The following is a 9,269-nucleotide window of genomic DNA, read 5'->3' as shown; positions in this document are numbered from 1 at the left end:
TGTATCTGAATGTGGAGGTTCCAGCACAGCGAGTGACAAGAATGTGCAAGAGTGGCGTTCCCGGAGCAGACCAAGAAAAATTTTGTTTCTTTCTTTCTTTATTTCCTGCCTTGCCCATGCCAAAGCAAATGCCCAAGGAGGCTTACAAAGCTTTATATGCCCAAAGGTACAAAGTATCACAACAGGTAAAAAGAAAACATCAAACAAGGCATTAAAACATTAATTTTAACATTATATATTGAAACAGGAAACACAAAACACAAAACTGAGCAAAATCTAACAAATATCATTGGGCCAACAGGGAAAAAAATTAGTCCAGGGAAGCAGTCAAATTTCTGGGGGGGGGGGGGGAGGGCTGGAATGCATGGAAGGAGACAGTCCTCCAGATAGCCTGGACCCAGATCATGGAGGGCCTTAAAGGTTAGAACTAGTGCCTTGAATGGGGACCACAAACTGCCCGATCTGCTTGTTCTCCAGGAATGTCCCAGTGTGGGGCTGAGAAAGGCCCACCCATCACCTGCTGATGCCTGTTGCTCAAGGAGCAGGAGGGCAAAATGAAAGCTGGCAACCCTAGCCAGAGGGAGCTGCTTGGTAATGGCAAGCTGGTCCAGGAAGGGGGCAACGTCCAGGTGCTCTTCGGCCTCCATCCAGCGCCTGCCTTTGGAAGGCTGCCCCGTCAAGGCAACCTGTCCTTGCAGAGTGATGTGAAGTGACGGGCTCTGTGGATCAGAGACTCATTTGCCTGCAGGGGGTGCAGGGAGATTGACAGGAATGGAGATGGGCAGAGAATCTGGCAAAGGGCAAGAGGGCCTCTCTGCCTCCTGGCTCCCCAGCAGGGCTTCTCTGGGCCTGGAGCTTCAGCGGGCTCAGAGCTCCCTCTGCAGGGCCTTGCAGGCTCCACAGGTGCATTAGGAGCACCCTAGCGAGAGCTGCACCAGCCAGCAGTCCAGCCAGGCCAGGATGAGGCACTCTGAGGGCAGCAGGAGGCCCAGGTCTCCGGCAGAGAAGATTCTCTCCGCTCTGCCACCTTCAGCCAGGGCCAGCGGTAGCTCAGGGGTAGATCACATGCATTGCATACCAAAGGCCCCAGCTTCAAACTTCTGGCAGGGCTGCAAAAGAACCTCTTCTGCTTGGAAACCAGGAAAGCTGCTGCCACTCGGCTTGGGGGGGGGGAGCTCTGCCTTATGCGGAGACAACACCCTGCCCTCCAGTGTGCTCAGCAGATACTACCAGCATTTCCTTGTTCATCACAGTGAGGAGTGACTTGGGCACATCATTTCACACTCCCCACTGGAATAAAACACATTTTTGGAGAAGCCTTCTAAGCATCCCCCCCCTCAGAACTCCTCAAACGCCAGTGCTGCCCCCACCTGGGGGCAGAAGGATTGCCAAGGGTCATCTGGTCCTAAAAGGGTTGTCCTGCTGGATGGAAGGTCTGGTCCCGACCCCAAGCGCAAGGCCACGCAGGCAGCCTTTCCAACACAGGGAGGAGACACTGGTGAGGCCACCACAATGCCCTTCCACTGAGTTCCATGCGTTCCGCTGTGTGCCGCCTTGCTCGAGCCGCACTAAAGACCACCTGGCCTGTGGGTCTCGGCATCGTGCATGTTCTCCAGGAAGTGGGTGCCCAGAACCCTCCTCGGCCACGATCCAGAGCCTCGCTCTGTTTTTCCTGCGCGCAGGGCTGCAGCCCTGTCCCCTCCACACCGGAGCCCTGTTCTGCTCCGCGGCGAGGCGAGCCCTCCTCCTGGCCACCCCAGGCGAGTCCCCGCGGGGCGCGACGGCGCGCCCCCTGGCGGCGCTGCAGCTCCTCGAAGGGGCGGCGCGTGCGGCGGACAGCAGCGGCTGCGGAGGGCGATGGCGGCGGCTGCGGCGGGGCCCGGGCGGCTCGGGGGCGCGGGGCCGGGCCGGGGGGCGGCGGGGGCGGCGGCGCTGCGCGCCCTGACGCCCTCCTCGCTCCTGCTGCTGCCCGCCGAGGCCGAGACGCGCCAGCGCCTCCTGCGCACCGCCAAGAAGGAGGTGGGTGCGGCGCGTCTCTGCGCGGCGGGGGGCGGCGCCGGGGGGCGCTGGGGCTGCAGGGAAGGGTCCCTGCAGGACTCGGGGAGGGCGCTCTGGACGCGCGCGGTCCTCCGGTGGGGGTGCAGCCGCCTTCCGGGGTGCCGCTCCCGGAGCCGCCGGGCTGGACGGGCGCCGACAGCTGGCTGGAGCGGAGCAGGCAGAGGCGGGGGACGGGCTGGCTCGGGGAAGGGGCTGTGGCTCCCCGGGGCAGTCTTCGCATGCCCAGAGGCTTCGCCCGTCCCCACGCTCCGGCACCGAACTGGAGTCAAGGTCACCGTGAAACAGCCGGGATCGGCCTGAGGAGTGAAGCGGGTGTCTGAGCACATGCAGAGCGCCTCCTCTGTCGGGGCGGCCTGGGCTCATGGCAGGCGTGGAGTGTCAGCTTGGTCTCGCCTAGAGGCACTGTGGGAACGGCCTGCCAGGCCTCCTGCTGCGCTGCGCTGCGCGGCACCCGGGCCTTGGGCACACCTGCTCAGGGTGATAAACCCTCCGGGACAGAGGGCTCTCCAGCCAGGCAGGCTCCCCAGGTGTTGTGTCCGGGGTGGAAAAACAAGCAGGGGCTTCGCTGGCAGCCTGGAGATTCGTGCTCCCCGTCCTGCCTGCCAGTGTGGTGGAGACACCATTGCATCAGCCCCTGCAGACAGTGGCCGGTGCAGGGCCCTCTCTACTGTCACGCCTGCACAGCCTTCTCTGGGGGGGTGCTGCCTGCGTGGTCCTTGCAGGCTGGCTCTCACAGGCCAGGCAGTGTGCCCTCGAGGACCGGGCGAGATGCTGCTTCTGCACTCCAAAGCCTTCCCTTCGGTCCTCTGCACATCCAACTGCAGTCGATTCCAGGGCAGGCATGGCGCGGAGGGCTGGGGGATGGGGGGTTCTGCCAGTGCTCTTTCAGTTGCTCACCTGCCATGTGCCTGAGGGGCAGCCCCTGCCTGCTGCTGGCCAATATGGGGGCTGCTGTGCAGTGCCTTTAATTAGCAGCCCTGCTCTGTGACTGTTACGTAAATGCCACAGATGAGCTTCATTCAGGCTCCCTCTTGGGGACACAAGGCAAGAAAAGAAAAAATCTGCAGCGCCTGAGCACGAGCTGGCTTGTCTTGGCGCAGGATTTAGTACGTTCTGGGGAATGTGTGGTGAGGACCTGGAGGGCAGTTTGTCTTCAAGGAAGCCCTCTTGTTGCTCCGTTCCTTGTGGCGGTGAAGCCCCCTTGGCTGTTCCGTGAATTAGGAGCAAGTGCCCTGGGAACACGCATCTTCAGCCTGTCCATGTGCATGTGCCACCGCGAGATCCAGTCATGAACTCCAACGCATGCTTTTCTGAGCATGCGACTCGCATTCCTTGCCGTGGGGTCATTTCTCAAGGAACAGAGCCTGGTGCGATTCCTTCCTGAAAGTGGGGCAGTGAAGACTTCATTGGGCAAATTGCAAAACTGGGTAGAAGTTGGAATTAGAACCTCCTGCACCCCCCTCCCCACTGATGGGGTCTCCTGTCTCAAGATGGGATGAGGGGCACTGGCTGGGTTGACTGTCAAGGGAACTGGGCGGATTCTTGGAGGGGGTGGAAAGCTAACAATCAGTGGCTACTAACCAGGACTGCTGTGTGGACCTTCCATGTCAGAGGCAGTATACCAGTTGCCAAGGGAGCAACAGCAGCCCTACATGGCGTCTTCCCATTGGGTCTTGTGGTCAGCCATCATGGGAGGAAGGATGCTGGCCTTGATGTGATTTGGGCTTGATCAGCAGTAGGGCTTTCCTGGCCCTGTAATTCTCCCTCTGTCCTGCCTGCAGCATCTTTTCAGAAGAGGCTTGGACGACCGGGGGGGGGGGGGCCCAGGGAATAACAAGGGAACCATTTTGTGCCATTCCGATTCTGCCTTGATGGCAGAACCAAAAGAAGCTCTTCTAGTTGCCTTGGCAATGCTGTTGATGCTGGATGGGAGTTCTTTTGCACCTGCGTGGTGGTGGGGGGGAGAGAGGAGGTGGCAGTTAACACGTCTCCTTTGCAGTCCAGAGGCCACCCCGCTGACCGCCTGCACACGCACAGCCATTCATCTTTGCTTGAATTGAAGAGGCCCTTGCAGGGCTCGGCCTGCAGCCTGGCTCTTCTCAAGCACCTTTCAATGGCACGTTCTGCTGGTTGTGAGCTGCTTAAAACATTTTTATTCATTAATAATGCACCGGTCCTCATTGGGCTCTTGGAGGTCTATTCTTGGATAGCTTTTTCTGGAGATTATTGATTGCCTGGTGTTGGCTGCCTTGAGGATGGTCTGCAGTCATTGATACGGCACGCGGACTCTCCCACGCTGAACTGTGTATGGGTTGGACGCAATTCTAGCAGAGGTCAGGAGGATGCAATCAATGTCGTTCTTCTCCTTAGCTTTGCCAGCTCATTTTGCCTTAGACAGAGTCACAGGCCTTTTTGCCTGACATGTGGTGAACGTAACACAATGTCAGTGAAACGGATGTGTGTCTGTGTTCTGTTCTTGTAAACAGGGCTGCTAGCCGCTAGGTTGGTCAGCCACAAAACCTATTTTTGTCTATTCTCCCAGTGCCAACTCTGAAGAGGTGTTCTGCTTTTTCCTCATGGGAGGGAATTCCTCTTCCAGTACCACCTCAGAAGAGGTATTCCTCCTCTCTCCCTCACCACCCTGTCTAGGCTATAAATCTGTGTTGGTTTCCTGCTGTGTTAATTGTCGTGGCTCTCCTCCATGGGTAGGGGTCATAGCTCAGCAGAAGAGCGTCTGTTTTGTATGGAGAAAGTCCCAGGAGAGCAAAAAGTCCCGTCTGAAAGGCTGCCAGTCAGTGTCTGCAGTGCTTAACTTGAGGAGCCAATGCTGGGCTCAGCAGAAGGCAGTGTCCCTCTCAGAGAATCTTGGAAATTGTTGGTGGAGGTCCCTAATCTCTCCTCCCACCCCAAAACTTCAGCCCCTAGTGGTCTTCAGGGAAGAAGGATGAACTAGTTCAAAGCTGCAGTGTTAGTTCCCCCAGTGGCTACTGGGAAGTGTTGTCCTTCTCTGCCCAGACCTTTGCCTTCTTGGCAGTGGAAAGAATAGGTGGGCCCTTTTCATTGGGATCGAACATTGTTTCCTTCTGACCAAGTTGCTGGGGCTTTGCAACAGACCAGAGGTGAAAGGCACCAGTGACTGTTTGGGTTGTCCAGTAAATCCTTTTGACTTTCATTAATGGGGGGGCTGTTGATCCAAAACCTCAGAAACGTTTTTGGAAAGGCCAGGTCTGCTGTGGCGTCAGCTGGCGAAAGCACCTCTGCCCCCTTTGAAGACGAAGGCCCTGGCTGGCTGCCTAAATGCACTCCGGTGCCTGCAGGCGAGAATTTTGCTCCAGCCCAGCAGCGCTCTCCTCAGCCTGAGCCGTGTTCCTCAGAGGCACGATCCATGCTCTGGCCGCAAGCCAGCAGTGAGAACGCATCTTTCTGGCATTGAGCGCATGGGCCTGTTTCCATGGAAACGGCTGCTTGCCTGCTCAGGAGTCCGGGGCTGTGAATTTCCAAAGTTCTCAATGGCGCGGAGCGTCAGCAGTGGGTGAGGGTGGCGGCGGCAGCAGGAGGGCAGGATGGGAAGGAGTGCGTCAGCATGGCATCATTGCCCTCCTGCCTGCATGTGGGAGAACCAGGTGGTTTGGAGGGGGGATTTTTTCAGGTGATGGGTTATGGCAGTGACTCACTGCTTACATGGGGCCCCGGCAGCCCTCCTGTTGTGGTGAAATCGAGCTTTTCCCACACACAAAAGAGCCACACGGCCTCACCTGAGGATCGCTTGCAGGGACTGCCTGGGCTCAGTCCGTTCATTCATTTTTATGCACTTCACTGTTAGCACTCCACTCAGAACTGTCTACACGTTTCTCCAACCGCACACTTAATCCTCCCAACAACTGCCTGCGGGAGAGCAAACTCTGAGAGGGCCTGGCAGCCAAGCAGGAATCTGAACTCAGGCTTCATCAATCTGAGTCCCAAACTGGGTGACTCTGCTCCCTCAGCCGTCAGAGTGCCGCGGATATTTATGCTGGAGGATGTTTTAAGCCTGTTTTTCGATGGAAAAAGATGTTCCCAACACGGAGTTTTTTAGAACAACAGTTTGGTCTGTGGAACTCCTTGCCACAGGATGTGGTGCTGGCGTCTAGCCTCGACGCCTTTAAAAGGGGATTGGACGAGTTTCTGGAGGAAAAATCCATTATGGGGTACAAGCCATGATGTGTATGCGCAACCTCCTGATTTTAGGAATGGGTTAAGTCAGAATGCCAGATGTAGGGGAGGGCACCAGGATGAGGTCTCTTGTTATCTGGTGTGCTCCCTGGGGCATTTGGTGGGCCGCTGTGAGATACAGGAAGCTGGACTAGATGGGCCTATGGCCTGATCCAGTGGGGCTGTTCTTATGTTCTTATGTTCTTATGACAAACATGTCTTCCAATGTTATTTATTTTTTTATGGTTTATCTCACAAGAAGGCAATCTTATAAAAGGCTCCCTCTGGGAACTTCTTGGAAAAACAGAGAAAGGCAATTACCGGGGGGGGGGGGGGAAGAGAGTTTATTCTGACTTTAAAGATTTAACCCCAAGGCCTGTGCATGGGCATGTAATATTTCTCACCCCAATATTGCCCATGGGATTTAAATTCCAAGAGGATGATCAAGGTGCATGTGTCATTTAGTCTCCTTAAAAGAACAGGGAGGAAATCCTGTTTGTTCCACGGTTATCAACTTCTTGCTGTGTTATCCTCTACGCAACCAAGGGTAAACAGTGCCCAAACGCCGAAGAATAATAGTGGTTGTATATGTCTTTAAATTAATAGGATGTTGCTAGTTTCTTTTATCTGCAGAGCAGTTTTTCAGGATATTGTCCCAACAGGATATTGGGACAATTGCAGGCTGTTGACAGAGACAGAGAGAGGGGCAGAGGCGGGAGGGTGAAAGGGTGTTTTTGTAAATCGGTGGGTAGGTTTGCAAGCTCAATATCTGATTCTGAGTTTGCACCTGTGCTGATGCCGAAAGAACAGGGCCTGGGCAAAGTCAGGCCACTCTGCTAGAGTGGATCTTCTTGCTGCACCTGTTCAGCAGGTGGACAATCTGGCTTTACAGGTAAGGTGTGGCTGAGCTGGAGAGCCCCCTGGTTTACAGGTGAGGTTTCCAAGCTCAGTCCCATGCAGCATCTCTAGGCAGAGCTGGGAGAAGAGCCATTGCCCAGCAGGACAGAGAGAACTGACCTAGATGGACAGCTGCTTCTGTGCTCTGCTGCTGAGCTGTGGGCTCTCCCCCAAGTACAGGGGACACTGTGGCCTGAGGGTGTGTTCTGTGGCTGGTCAAAGACATGAATTGACAAGCTGCTTTCCTTTGGGTGGGAGGGGGCCAGTGGAGTAGTGGCACGTCTGACAGAGTGGGACCTCTGACATCAGTTCTGCGTGTTGGAGTTCAGCTGTGGAACCAAGTTGGGGAATGTGGCAAAAACCGGTTAGCCCCAGTATATGCCCTGGGGCACTGCTGTCTGGCTTCCTCTCCCAGAGCTCCATGTGAGGTTCATGGGGGCCAGCAGGACATCTGAGACCTCACGTCCTTCAAAGCAAAGCAAGGCTGATGGGTCACCAGTGACCCCTTTCAGACTCTGCACTGGCTCTGTGCCCAGGTCCCCCATCACTTCCTGGTTCACCATTGGGTTCCCTGGAACTTTGGAAACTTTGTCAATGACCAAGATCATTCAAAAGCAGAAGTGAGCTGAGCTGATCCACAACAGACTGTAGGTGACAACTCCCAAATGAATGCTTCTTTGTATGGGAGAATGCCATGCATGTGGAAGACTGGGATGTGGAAGCAGCCCTTGTAAGGCTTTTGCCTTGGGACCCCCAAAACCAAGGCCTCTCTGGCCCAGCACTGCAGGGAAAGTGAGCTAGGACTGAGGTGCATGCAGGCACCCCTGCAAGGCGGGCCTGCTGGGAATCCGTTTGATCTTTTCTGACTGCTGCTGGGATGGGTAATGAGAAGCACCAAGCCTGTTTGGGGAATTGTGAGTGTGACTGCCATTAGTCCATCAGAAAGGGGCAACTTGGGGTGGGTGGGGAAGCATCTGGCAGGTGAGGCAGTGCCAATGGATGGAACAGGATGAGTCATCAGCCTCTGGCTGGGGCTCAGTTGTTGGCGTAGCAGCTGCAAAGTTGAGTTTTCCATGAGGGGCAGAGGCAGCTGTGAGTGCACAGGCTGGAAAAGATCAGCATTTGCAAGGAGGAGCTGATGGTCCCCTGTGAACTACAGAAGCAAATGGAGCTGGATCTCTGGAATGATATAAAATCATGGGGGTGCCAGCCCCCCACCCCACAGCTTTCCTTTCCCGGGGGTGAATATTTCTGTTAATGCTTGTGGCTATTGAGAAAGGCCAGGCAAGCGTTGCAAGAGCTCACAGTGTTCCTTGCAAGAGTTCAAGTGCTTGGCAGTTAACAAACGTACAGTCCTAAGCATATCTACTCCGGTTGTGTTCTGTTGGGCTTACTCCTGGGATAGTGTGCACTGGATTGCAACCCTAGAGGTGTATCTTAGTTCCCATAAAATGAAGCTGGAGCTGTTGCCCTTTCCCCAAAAGGCCAGCTACAAAGAAGTAACATTTAGAATTGATAAAAAAAAAACAGAGCAAAAAATAAAATCCTTAATTCTACTGCTCAGATTGTGCTAGGTAGGGCTAAGCAGGTGAGACCTGCCACTGGTACACATGCTTGACTCTCTTCCATGTCTTCAGAAGATGATTTGTTCAGTTTTTAAAAAACACCCTTTTCGATAGTATTTATGGTCCTTTTTGGAGGGTTCCCATGCAGTATAGCAGCTGCATCCCCCTCCCCCCCGGCCCTCCCACTGTTCAAAGACTTTCTTACCTGCCTTGCATTAATCATCATTTCTGTTTCCTTTTCCTAATAAGAGAGAAGGAGCATCACCACTGAGGTAATTTTCTCACAGGGAAGCTGTTCATCCTGGTGCCTGCAGCGTACAGAAAGATCATTTAAAATGTCACTGTGAAGGCACAATAAGTTCCTCCCCTCCAGGAAATATGATCTCTGCAAGGGCACATCACCTTTTCGTATCCCTGGAAAGTGGTAATGGGGCACCAGGGCTGGAAAACTCCCAGCTTGCAGGTCTTTCTGGCTCCTAGAATTGACAGCAGTTCCTGGGATTATTTTCTCAGTTTCCTTCTACAGGGTTTGGCTCCTAGGAAATGGAAGGGTTGATC

This window comes from Tiliqua scincoides, chromosome 14 (assembly GCF_035046505.1).
Source record: "Tiliqua scincoides isolate rTilSci1 chromosome 14, rTilSci1.hap2, whole genome shotgun sequence".
Taxonomy (NCBI): Eukaryota; Metazoa; Chordata; class Lepidosauria; order Squamata; family Scincidae; genus Tiliqua; species Tiliqua scincoides.
The sequence above is the reverse complement of the archived record's forward strand: the minus strand, read 5'-3'. Positions refer to the sequence as shown.